The following is a 13,467-nucleotide window of genomic DNA, read 5'->3' on the forward strand; positions in this document are numbered from 1 at the left end:
AAATTCAAGCTGAGCAATATGTGTGACCATGAAATACTTTTAAGAATGATTTGCCAAGTCGTGACCATCATTATGTTTTAGAGACTTAACATTAAAATTCTGCCAAGGAAAACAACTTCATGAGCTTTTGTTACTATCTGCTCCTAAAGGAGGAATGATGATTTCATGTATCTTACCTCTAAGCCCTTCTAATCATCTTTACTCATTGCTGCCACAGACCTTCACTATGAAAACAAAGCAGAGGTGGCATCTGCTTTTCAGATATAGAGCAGATCAGACTAATCCATTCTCTTTCAAAGAAGGATTCTCTCTATAATGCAGAAGTCTGGTAGATGGAACAGCTCTGGTGATTCATTAAATTTTTTTACACTATACTACAATATGCAATATTTTTTTTGAACAGCATGTAGAAAACAGGCATATTCCTTCCCACTTCTGGATAGCAACAGAATTCTGCATTATGTATGACCCTCATTCCCACCCTGCCTACATTACATTATTTCAAAATTCACAAAACTCTATAGACTTCAATTTAAACATGTGGTGGTTACATGAAAATAAACAAAATCTGATCACAAGAGAAGACACAAATTTATACACCCTCTTCCCACCATTATCTAAACAGATCTCAACATAATACATGTGTTTTTTAGTGAAAATGATCATCTGTCAAAATATCTGAAATGTAAGGAGCCTCTAAGAAAAGGCAATGAAGTGAAGAGTCTGGGTACTTAGTCCTGTGGCAGTCTTGTTGCAAGGCAGAGGCCTGGACACTGGGACTCCTGTAGGGCCTCCCAGTTGTGAAGCCTCCTTGGTGCCTTTGAGGGGTCCTGGGTATGTAGTTCCTCTCTTAGGGTGAAAGAGTAGAGGATGCAGTGGCTGAACCAAGGACTTTGTAGCTCAGTCTGACATGACTGTTTCCTTCCAGAACAAAACTTTCATTTTTTTCAAAATTACTCTTCTGCGTAGATGTTTCCCTTCACAAAACATTTAAAATTTTCTGCTCTGTGTTCCAAAGCATAGTGCTCTTCCAGGGTGTTGAAGTTTTAGAATGGAAAATAAGATTTTGTAATCATGATGCATTAACTGTTGCCATTGTAATGGTTTTGGCAGGAAATCCAGGGAGTGAAGATACCTAGATCAAGTCTGAGGGGCAAAGAAAAAGCAAGGAAGATAAGAAATTAATGGTATTGTGAAACAAGGGACTTCATAAAATTGGGAAAGCTGGACAGGACAAACGCAGATCCAAACCAATGTGGTTAATGATACATTCTCCCTTTATTGTTTATAAGATGGCAGTTTATATACACTTCAGTATAGTTTACAATTTTGAGCACACTCTCGTTGGCAAGCAAACATTGTTTGTCTTTGTCTTAAGGTGGTTAAAGTTTCACACTGCAGACCTATACTAATTCACACCCAGAAAACTGTGCTTACACCTTAACATAATTTCTAACTGCGCCACAGACTAATTTCTGACTGTGTCATAGGCTTCAAGGCCTCACCGAGGCCCGTATCTGAGGCCTAGGCTGGGGTAGCTCAACCTTCACTCTAAATATAAATCGTGTCCTCTCTCTCTCAGAAATTCTGCTATAGTATTGGTGTTGTGCAAGCCTGTGGATACATGCAGAGTTTATTATTTTGGTCTATCAAATCAACACCATCCTTATTTATTTAGTTCAACTCAACTTCATGCCCATCCTATTTCAGATAACATATAGGAACTGCACAAAATGTTAAAACTCACTGCTAATCAGAAAATAAGACAGTTCAAAGCCAACAACATGAGGATGACAAACACACAAGGAATTGCAACTACGTTCCATGGTGTAGTTTTCAGGTAGGTATGTGGTCACTCTGCCCAGTTTGTGTGGCGTATGCTCAAGCTGCCTCCCATCTGGGAGACACATTGCTGAACCCTGACACTGAGCCTCATCCCTCACCCCTCCTCTCTGATTTTACAAGGCTGATGCTGGTCCCCAGATTTCACATAGTACAGCTTGAGCCTTGTGACCTGTCTTCATATCCTCCCCTTTCTTGTGAGCGTATTCTGCAAAAGAACCTGCCGTTCTTCCTGCTGAAGAGGTAATCATTGTGCTGTGCTTTTTTTCTCCTTCTAGAAACCTCCATTATCTGCAATGCAGTCCATTCTGCTGGAACCAGCTACTCCTTGCAAACGGAAGAGGCAAAGATTTATTATCATCAGAACACATGGAAATTAGAAAATGGACTAATGGAAACCATTAATGTCCTCCTCTCAACAATCAGATGAATGGTAGATCAATGCAGTATATAAATATATTGGAAATGATTTAAGATGATAAAAACATTAAGTCTCAGATATTTGATGGGAGGAAAGCAAGCAAGACAAGGACAACACTCTAACACACTGCTGCACCTAAGAAAAAAAAAACCACCATATTTTAAGACATATTTTCTGTATAGGATTTTGATCTCTTTAAAGAGATAATATTGAAAAACTGCTCTGCACTCTTCCATAATATCATCTAACTTTGATATTAAACAGTTTATCTCCTTAGAAAGCATCCTTATTGCCTGTAACATGAATACATGAATAAATTAATTGTATTCTACAGGTAAAATAATAATGCTCAGAGTTTGCAGACAATAATTGGGTTTTTTTTTAGTATCAATGACTCTTTTGTTTGCAGCTTGTGTATAACACTGTAAAAAGAAATTACTAAATATGATTGATATAACAGTTGCAGTTGCATTACCCACACTCATTCTATATAAACCTCAAAGGAAAACCTCAAAGAAGGGAAGAAGAAAACTATAAAGGAAAATAACTGCACAAGTACTTTATATTAGCCTGGCATCATGCATAAAAATAATATAATGTTTGTAAGTGAATGATTCTTAAGCTTTAGGGAATAACTGAATTTTTTATGCGGTCACATTTCTTGGAAAATATCAGAAGCCTTAGGATTCAAGAAATTTTCCTTCTCAGCTAAAATTTTGCAAAGGTCAGTCCATTCCCATTTTCAGGACTTAATCAAAATTCCTCAATAAATTCCTGTTAAATTGTTTTGTGTTGTTACTTGTGAGAACATTTATGATGGCCTGATGATGATTTGAACTACCACAAATCCCATAAATGTGAGGTCAGAAAGGTTACACCATGGCAATTCAGTGAAAAAATGAAAACAAGCCATGAATTATCCCCACCAGAAGGACAGCGTGTTCAGCCAGATGTCACAGGCTTTGTCTTTCAATTGCTCACTGCTCTCCAACACGCTATCATGTTGCTTGGTTTTAACCATATGTAATAGGTCACTGTGATCAGGAGAATTCAGGACTCACATGTACTTAAAATGCCAAGCTATAGCTGGGTAACTGGGGGAATTCTAATAGGGTGGTACAGTAAAATATGTTGTTGACTTTATTTTTTTCAAGTTGCAACTAGTAGAGAAAAATGTAGAAAAAATATCTATGGTTCACTTAATTTGGAATGATGTTGTTGACAAAGAATGGTCAAAATAATCTTGTCTGCTAATGTTCATAGTGCATTTAGGAAAAAAAAGGAAGCTAGCAAATTGTAGAAGCTGCTTCTTATTATTTCTGAAGTTTATAGAAAGACACAATGGGGAGGACCCTGTCTAAAGGAGTCAATGTCACACCATTATGATGGGTACTAATTTATTTCATAAGGTTAGATGCTGTAAGTGCCTTCATTGCTGTTAAATCATACTCCAGTATAGCTGTCTGCCATTAAAATCATGCATTACTGACAGAGGCAATATTTATTTAATTTAATATTATGGCACATATTTCAAGCAGGACAAGAAGAAATACAGTCTGACCTTCCCCATGGCCAGGAAGTTTATTAGCACTGTCAAAGTCAGAATCAAACTGTACCCATTAACACCAAACCCACTAGTATTATGGGATGTTTTATACTAAGAGAAGGCAGACAAAGAACAGAAGAGATATGGAACTCTTCTGGTCCATGGAAAGCATATTGATACCAAGAAGATATGGGCTCAAAAGGTGCAGTAGATATTCTGTAATATCATACTCTATTGAGGGGCCTAATTCTGGTTCAAGGAGGATGAATAAAAGTTTGGAAGAAAAAAGAAAAATACCTAAATATTTAATAAAATATGTAGTGAGAAGGAGAGATGATAAGGTGTACTAAATGTCTCAAGAGGCTAAAATATTGCCTTTCATCTCCAGGTCTTTGGTTCAAAACCAAACTAAGGCAGTTGCGACAAAAAAAATATATTGCCATCATATATATGCTGGCTTCTACAAATCAGGAATTTGGCCCATGTCAAGATGCTGTTAGAGAGGTACTGCTGCAGCCACCATTAACCAATCCATGCTTGCACGCTGCCTTACAAAGGAATGCAAGACCTGAATGATTTGAGCAAAGAAAAAGCTTTTAGAGCTGAGAGTGGTTTCTCTTGTGGACTTGGGATATTCTATTTGAATGGGATTGGGAAAATTTGCAGTGCTGCCTGCACTTGTTACTCGCTGAACAGATGATTTTCAAGGCTGTCAAAATGCCAGCTTCTGCAGTGGTTAAGAAAAGACAAATCAAAGTGAAACACTGAATATAATAACAGATGAATTGTGAGATGAAATTACATTGGAAATGAAATGAGCAAGACCAAACTAGGTAATCACCTGTGTGTTGCTCTACAGCAAGGGAAAAAAAGGCACTGGACTGCTCATACCTGCTAGAGAACATGCAGAATGTGAAACTATGTTCTGTAAGATGGATCTGTGACAATTACATGTCACCATAAGGCAACACTGACTTCTTGACTGTCAGATCCAGATGTCTGAGTGTTTTAGGTATATTTGCTCCCTTTTTAAAAAATGTCACTATTGGTTAATTTCAAAAAATAAAGCAAGATTATCCAGTCCTGATTGCAGGCAAAAAATAAGAGAGGAAGGATTATTACTGGGGGGAATGAGATTCAGAAGGAAAAACTATGGACCAGTGCCAGTAACTCTCATAGAAGAACCAATTTAAGATCTGGAGGTTAAAAAGGAGCAGCCTATTAGCGATTCAGTCAGGATTTAAGTTACAGTTATGCAATTTCTGGGCTTTAACTGTCAAAAAAAGACTTGTTGATACAAGTTAGAGGAAATGAAATGAGTGTTGATTGTGTTTCACATCTTTACTTAGACATGTGAGGACAGATTTGTAGAGGTATGTAGGTACCTGAGGAACTGATAAGGGCCTCGTCTCTGAAAACACACAAGGACCAAACCCACAGAAATTAATTAGATGTTGACACTCAATTAAGATTTTTTAATTTTACTAGAGACAGGTAAGTACTAAATGTTTTCAGTTATCTGGTGCTAAACATCTATCAGCATCTGTGGCCACCTAAGCATCTTGCAAAACCTGGCCTCCACAATTTCTGTTTGCACATGCCAATTAGCAGACTCAGTTCTTGCTCACATCTCTGGAATTTGCTTTCTGGGAGCAAAGAACTCACATCATTTTTTTTTTCTCCATTTGCATAGTACTGGAGCTTATTTCCCTCTCTGGATTATTTCTCTATCTGCTTTCCCTCTTCTTTCTGTACACTTCGGTACAGTCCATGGGGATGTGAGAGGAGCAGAGTACAGTGCTGGTAGCTGGCAGTGCCTTGCCCACAAGAGAGGACACAGCCTGTTCCTATATCCCAAGCTGCACCATGCTCTCAGGATCAGCAGGGTGCAGCTGAAGAAAAATATCTTGGGAGAACTGGGAGGCACGGTGCTTGGCAGAGTCTGCCTGTTGCCTGGGCTCGTCACCAGAAACTTTGTGCTAGAGGGAGACAGAAGAGGTGAGTTTCTGTCCACTTCTTCAGGTGCTTCCTTGGTAAAGGAGGACCTGCATCCTAGCATTAAATACCTGAGCACCTTCTCCCTAAAATTGTGAGCTAGAGATCATCAAACAAGACAAAGCAATGTGGGGCACTTAATCCAAATGAATAGCACAGTCTCAACAGTTACAACTTCAGATAGGAGTTATTATGTTAATAGAATAAAGGATCCTTTCAGTCATATTTCTGTGATTTACACTATCAAAATTCCAATAAAATCCTTTCTCTTGCTCCTTTGATGTTTCTGATACTGTGTTTCTGAGGTTTACCATGCTCATTAAAAATAAGAAAAAGACAGACAAATTAAACTCATTATTAGCTCCACATTTTTTCTCATAGATGTTTGTCTGTGTGTTTAGGCATATAAAATTGCATGCTTATACCATGTGTATGTCTTTTACCTACTAGCAGAAAAAAACTGTAATTCACTAAGTGCTACTGAGGTGTGTAAGTTATTTGCCCTCTAGAAATGACCAGCTGGGTAAAAACCTGTCAAGACTTACTAGCTATGAAGTCAGGCCTTCTGAAAATGCTGTAGATGGAGAACCATAACATCTTCATGCTTGTGATCAGTCTTTACATCAAGAGATGATAGCTCCCTCTGGCTTCTGCAAGCTGAACACCTTTGGGTAAACTGAATGATCCATTTGCCCATAGTTCCAACAGACACTGCAGAAGAGCAGTCTAATGTATTCTGAATATTTCATGGTCCTCTTGTGTATCTTACACTTTGAAAGCCAATGCTAAGCCTTCCAATGCTCCAAGCAAATCATCAAATATCTGTTCTGCCCACAGGCACCTAGACAAAAATAGTCATGGATTGCTTTGTTGATTCTGCTGTTTGGCTGCCTTGGAGATAAAACAGTTTTTGCAGGTTCAGAAGTGATTTTGTTCTAAGCTGTGTTTAAACATAAGAGGTTTTTTTGGGTTTTGTTCTTGTTGTTGTTGTTTGGTTTGGTTTGGTTTGGTTTTTGTTTGTTTTTGTTTTGTTTTGTTCTGTTTGAGCAGAATAATTGAAAGAGGCGATAGAATAAAAATTAAGATAGTTTGAAAACCATTATGTCAACCTATATAGTGACACAATGGGAATTGAGACAAGCACCTTGAGAAACCAGTTGCTTACTTGGCTTTATATCAAGAACACTTTTGCTTTTTGCATTACCTTGGAAGTTCCTAGCAAGTTTCTTCCATGTAAAATTTCAGCCTGCCTCACCAGGCTGAATACAGCTGCAGCTTTATTTTGCAGTTTATCAGTTTTTCCTCTGCCACTGGACAGGCCCTGTAAAGTGCTGGCTGCTCATTCACTGAGATATTTCTGCTCTGTTGTATTAGATCACTTATTAGGCCAGTTGGCTTATGATGCTTGCCAATTGCAAAGTTTTCCACTAACAAGTGAAAAGACTATCAGAAAAAAAGTTGAGACCTGCTTTCTTGCCCTATCCCTTTGTCATAGATCCCATCAGGCATTAAAAACACCCTAAAATCAACCAGCTACCAATCTAGCTGAGGCCCTTGAGTACTAATTTGTTTAAAAATAAATGTTTTTAAAACTCTTGTCTATATCAGCTACCATTGAATAAGGCTGAGAGGAAAGTAGGTAGAGAGTGATTTACACAGAAATCATAATTTCTTCTGGTATCTGAAAGAGATACTGACTGAGATATCATCTGGCTGATTTCTTACCTGCCAAATATAATATAGTAATATATTTTTAAGTGCAGCATGGATGCGGAACCTGAGCTTTATTAAGTTGAACAACTGAGCTCACTTTGTGGATCTATTGAAAGCCCTATTTCTCTAATTATGAATCTGCTCACCAGGAGGCAGTTGTTGGCTTTGTCTTACCTGCAAGTCTCAAAATGTGTGAATTTTATGATGCATGCTGGTTCAGTACAGCTGACACATAACAGATGGCAAGAGGGAGTCCCTAGTCAGAGGGTGCATATGTGCTCATCCCCAAAGTCAAATCTGTGTTGTTATAAACCAGGGAGTTGCCAGGCAGAGCCTATGAACATGTTCACAAGGTGCCAAGAGAAATTAGATTACAGCTACTGACTAACTTGGCCTTTTTTCCTGTGGCCTAAGGGATGCTGTAGTTTAACCAGCTGTGCTGAGTCATTAGAGGTTTGCTTTCAATTCTGCCATTGTTCACTGCAGCTAAAAGTATCAAAAACTAAGTACTGAGGGACAGCACAGTGGGCAACTTTTAGCTCTTGGCTATTTTACAACATCTAGGAGCAAACCTCTGCAGGAAGCTGAAGGGTGAGAATTAAATTTGGAACATACCTTGCAGAAAAGGTAATTTGACTTGCTTGCAAAGAAAGACCTAAATAGAGGCGTTTCCCATTCAAAAAGAGCCAGAGACATTCAAAATTTAAAATTTACACAGAAACCCAGGTGACTGCATGTAACCAGGAAGCATGTGCTAGTTTTAAGCAAACCTCAGGGCTGGTTTAATTGAAGTACATCCGGTCTTTAAAAGTCAGTCCAGGTGTTTGCATTTTAATTACACAAATCTATCCTGCTGCCCCATGTTATACCCTGGAAAAGTCAGAAGTCAACTCTGAGATAGCTGTGCTATTAATACAGATGTTGCTAGTTGATCACGTGTTCATCATGAAATAACAAGTTCAGAACTATGCCATTGCCTCTGTTTACTCTTGTGGTTCGTTGTCATATTTCATTCCAGAATGATACTCTTGTTAATTAATTTTCTACTGTTTTGAGTTCCTTTGACTTTATAGTGTGGCAGTATCTGCTGTGAGCATAATTTCCTTCTATGGCTTGACAAAATGAGTGTAATTGATTTTTAGAGAGCTTGTGAAAATTCTTTGGCTAGTTTGGATCACTTTCTGGACTAAGCTGGAAAATATGAGAGAAGGAGAAAAACATCTTTAAATGCAAAAATTTTTGACAGCATGTTGGGAAATCGGAGAAGTAAAGAGTCATGATTTATTTGATGAAGATTATTAAACAGTCCTAAAAATAATGAAAGATAGATACATTAAATTAAATTCAGTGATGAGCAGTGAAGCTGATAATGGAACTAAAATTCGTTGGATTAAGATAAAAATATTCACTAAATCTATTTGAAACATTACTAGGTACTTGGGAAGGAAAAGTATCTGTCTAAAGAATCATTTTGACAAGAACAAAGCAGGTATTTGTAGGGAACACAGGAACCCAAAAAATTGAAGGCTGGAAATAAAAGGAAAAGTTGATAGCTGTTTTAGTCAGAAGGATACTTGCATACTGCCAAAGACTCTAACCTAAGAACCTGTTAAACCTATATTATAACCTCTAACCTAAGAACCTATGTTTAAAAAACTCAACTAGTTTATGGATCAAAAAAAAAAACCACAAGAGTGAGGTATGGTTTTTCTGTGGATGCTTCAGTTAGGTGACTAGAGAGTGTGGAGTTTTAAATTATCTAGAAAGTTAGGATATCAATGTTAGGCTACACTTTGCATGTTTGAAATGTTTTGTTGGTTTTTTTTTTTTTTTGCATTTAAGGTTCTGTTTGTCAGCAGTAGGGGAATTGTAGGATATTTTTTCTTTAAGTTTCAACTCCTGAACTGGCCTTCTGATTGCAACATATTTCTCATAGTATCCTGTGCAGGTGGCATACTTGGAATTGAGCCGATTTAATAACTGAGGGATTAAAATCAGATTTAGAGATAAAAATAAGGATAAATTAAGTTAGGTATATTTCCTTCCTGCCTTTATCTATGTAACACTTCACTATATAAAAAAATTATGGAGGAATGAGACATTTTCAGATAAGAGTAAAGCATCCAAGAGATATAACCATAAGTGAGAAGGCAATATATGTTTTCAAACATATACTTTTAAAAAATGTATTCCCTTTTCAAACCTGTCCTCTGCTGAGAAGGAAAGCCAGGTGAAGAAAAGGTTTCCTGTTGAATTTAGAGATGGCAGAATCATCCTGAAACAATAAAAAATGCTTCTCACAGGAGTGTAAATCACTAAATGCATGAAACTAAGAGAGAGTCTGACAAAATCAGAAGATGTTTGAAGACAAATAAATACATTTTATGTCTGGGAGAAGACAGGGATAGGATGAGGAGCTATGCTTATAAGAGAAGTTTCATGCATCTGGAGAATGCCTGACAGGCACTGAGCAAAATAAGGACTGTTTTAGGCATGGGGAGCTCATTGTGAGTCTTTGACAGCACAGCAGGCTTTTTGAAAAGGATAGAAGCTGAAGTCAGAACCAAATTTAGAACCAAATTAGGGTATTCAGCACAGTTACCATCCTAGTGACAAATGTGAGAACCGAGCAAGCACAAATACAATGGAAGGTATTTAAATTTGGATGGGTCTGAAAACAAAAGCTTGATGAGGTTCATAAATGTCAAATGAACAGATGGAGCTGAGAATGAAACCAGCAGGGAGATAAGGCAGAGATTGCTGTGTGCAGGGGTAGGAAACAGGAAACTCCAGTCGGTGTGGACAGGGTGAGGACAAGGGACTGCCAAGATAAGAGCTGAGACAAAGGCAGTCCTCAGGCTTCAAGGAAGAGCAGAGGTCAGTGTAGTCAATTATGGGAAGAAAGACCCCTATGCACAAACGCTGGGACCAGACAGACAGGTCAAAAGTGGGGTACGCATGGGATCCTACTCAAGCCAGGGTGCAGGTGAGTTTCCCTGCAGATCCCTTTGACGGTTTGTGTATGGGACCATGTCCTTGTACCCCAGGCTTCATCACCAGCCTGCAGAGGCCCATATGCCCCTGACAGGATGCTCCTGCCTTACACACAACTGTTGCTGTGGGGTAGATTTATAAATGGCTGTGCTGCCAGAGCTCCTGGAAAGTAAGAACACTTGGTGGGCCGTGCTTGCATTCAGGGTCTTGTGCAGCACAGCTGTGTCCTGCTCCCCAGGGCCACATTGTGCCAGGAGCTGGATAATAAACAAACTTACATATTTTTGTCCTGGTGAAATAAGGCCTTTTGGTGGGGGGAAGGGGGGGTTGGTTATTTTTTGTTTGTTTGGGAGGTTTTGGGTTTTTTTGTATTTGTTTTTAAAGTGAAGAAATGGAAAAAAAAAAAAAAAAAGAAGTAGCAACTTCATTTCCTTTCAGGCCATGGGCTCCCCAACACCATGCCCTTTACGAAGGATCTCTTGATCTTTTTGAGATTCAGCTTTTGTTTTGTGCTGTCTACCATACAAATTTAGCCTAATGAGTGCATATGCAATGCAATGGGCTGCTGGTATAGAATCCTCCCAGGGAAATGACATCTTCACTGTAAAGCTGAGCTACCTCATAATCCTAATGAGCAGTCTGGTCTACCTTGATGATGCTTTCCAGTAACTCTCATACAACAGAAGCATGCTACAGGCACAGATGACTGTTGGGGGTGGACACCTGTAATTTTCCTTCATGTGGATTGCAACAGGTTTCAATGGGATGTTCACTAGCTCTCAAGACTAGGCTGAGTGCACAAGTATATATTGTCTTCTCTCACAGCATCAGACAGGAAGGTTTTATCTATGTAGCAGACATACAATGTGTAGATTATATTTATTGGTTGGTTGGTTGATTTACTTTTACAGTCTGATTGACCATAGCACAAAAAAAAAAAAAAATAGATGAGACTACTATTCCAAACCTTCACCTTTAGAAGAGCCCTGCAAAATTTAAAATAATTCTTTATCTTCGTATTAATTTTTTATCTTTATTCTTTTTTACTGTGTTACAACCACATTACTTGAAGATAAGAATAAGATGGTCCTTTATGTCTTTAGATTGCTTAACCAAGTTAAAGTACGTTGACTATGAGCATAGTTGTTTGCTGTCTTTGGACACTGTCTAGGAAACAGTACTTAATTCTCAAGCAGCTTGTAAACTGTACTGTTAATGCCTTCTGTGTCTTGGAGAGTGGGATATGACTTTATATGCTTCAAAACTCAGCAGGTAAAATTGAGATACCACACCGATGAATGCTGTTCCTTCACACAGTTAAAATACTAAGGCATGGTACTCAAAGCCATTTATTTTCTTTTATTTTCCCTTTTTTAAAAAACATGAAATTGCAATTCTGACAAAGTGCCTGTCTTTTAAATCACACACACAAAGTACAGGAAAGTAAGAAGTAAAAAATGTGCTTAATAACTCCAAACACTTTTGTGTTTAACTGCTTCTGACACAGGCATGTTTCTTTTAAGAAGTAGAGTATTAAGGCTTCTGTGACATTCTAGAATAATCACTGCATATTTTGAAGAAAAATGAAGTTCTATAAAGAGTAAATGTTCTTTTTGCATCCAGATAAAAGCATGTGTAGATGAAGGCTGCCCCAGAGTTTCTATTTCACTATAAATTGTTCTAGTCCAATATTTCACACTCCTTACACTTACTTAAAACTGAATTAAAATTCAAATTAGGATTAACCACCCATTGAGTCTGGCATAACAATAGAAGTAGTCACTAACGTTTTTCCTACATGTTATTAGCAGACAGAATTTAGGTTAAAGAGGTTTACCTAGGTTACAAAAATATGATTTTTAATTCTAGTCTACCTGCCTTTTTTCACTTTCTTTTCAATGACTGAAGTTTTTACACACTGCTGTGGCCCAGGGTAATCTTTAGTCAATAATATTTTAAAAAGTGAGTAACAGACATACTGATGAACAAATGGAGAAGTGACACAGCAGGACAAATAGATTAGTTTGATTTGCTGAACTGGAGTCTAGTACTAGGAGAGAAAAAGAAGCAATTTCTCATCTATCAATCTTTCACCTTTAATCATTCAGTCAAAACTGTTAAAGTTGAACAAATGCAACAAATATTCACAGACATTTATAGGGTTTGTCTTCACATTTAAGAGGACCTTTTCCTTCTTTTTTTTTTTTTTTTTTTTTTTTTTTGAATGGTATTTTGAATGGTTGTAGCAAAGGAATAAAGAAAATATTAAAGTCTGAATTATCAAACACAGAATTTAATGGACTGAATAGTGGGTTTTAGTCTAGCCAAAGTTTCAGATGTTAATGTGTCAATGTATGGCTGAAACTTGCACATTTCATTGAACATTAAACACAACTACAACATTAAATACAACTACATTAAATTACTGTTATTATTAAGCTTCAGAAGGAATGTAGCCAGGTTAATCAGTCTTCATACATGGGTATCCGCACATACAATATTAATAATGAGATTATAAAGGTTAATTTCTCATATATACAAATATCTTTGGTAGAGTTTGCATCTACAGTAGTGCTGTAGCTGCAAAATATTTTGACATAGCCTGAAAATGTTATGAAATGGTCTGACAAACTGCTTTATTTAAGTGATATTTGATTCACATTCAATAAAATTCCAACTGTTTTTAATAAAGATGAATTTTACCTTTGAGACAAGTGCAGTATATTATTTCCCCCAAACTGTAAGGAAACCGTGGCACTACTCTGTGTTAGTGAATGAACTGTTTATCTTATCTGGGTGGTTAAGAAGAAAGGACTGATGAGGGTGTTGACCTCCTGAAATGTGATTTAAGACCTCATCAGAGGCTGCATGGATGTGTAAGTATAGGCCGAGCACTAACTCAACACTAGTACAAAATGGAGATAATGGGATGATTAAAACAGAAGTTTGGCAGAGT

At 37.6% G+C, this 13,467-nt stretch overlaps 1 long non-coding RNA gene across 2 annotated transcripts; it reads left to right on the forward strand.

The window, feature by feature from the left end:
- Positions 1–799: 799 nt before the first annotated feature.
- On the forward strand, positions 800–3,017 carry LOC128782204 (uncharacterized). 2 transcript variants are annotated; one of them, XR_008428698.1, is made up of 3 exons: positions 800–834; positions 1,711–1,840; positions 2,121–3,017. It is a non-coding gene; the product is annotated as an uncharacterized LOC128782204 (long non-coding RNA). The 2 variants fall into 2 exon arrangements; XR_008428699.1 differs by lacking the exon at positions 800–834 and adding an exon at positions 1,113–1,187.
- The last annotated feature ends 10,450 nt before the right edge of the window (positions 3,018–13,467 follow it).

Source organism: Vidua chalybeata, chromosome Z (assembly GCF_026979565.1).
Source record: "Vidua chalybeata isolate OUT-0048 chromosome Z, bVidCha1 merged haplotype, whole genome shotgun sequence".
NCBI classification, from domain to species: domain Eukaryota; kingdom Metazoa; phylum Chordata; class Aves; order Passeriformes; family Viduidae; genus Vidua; species Vidua chalybeata.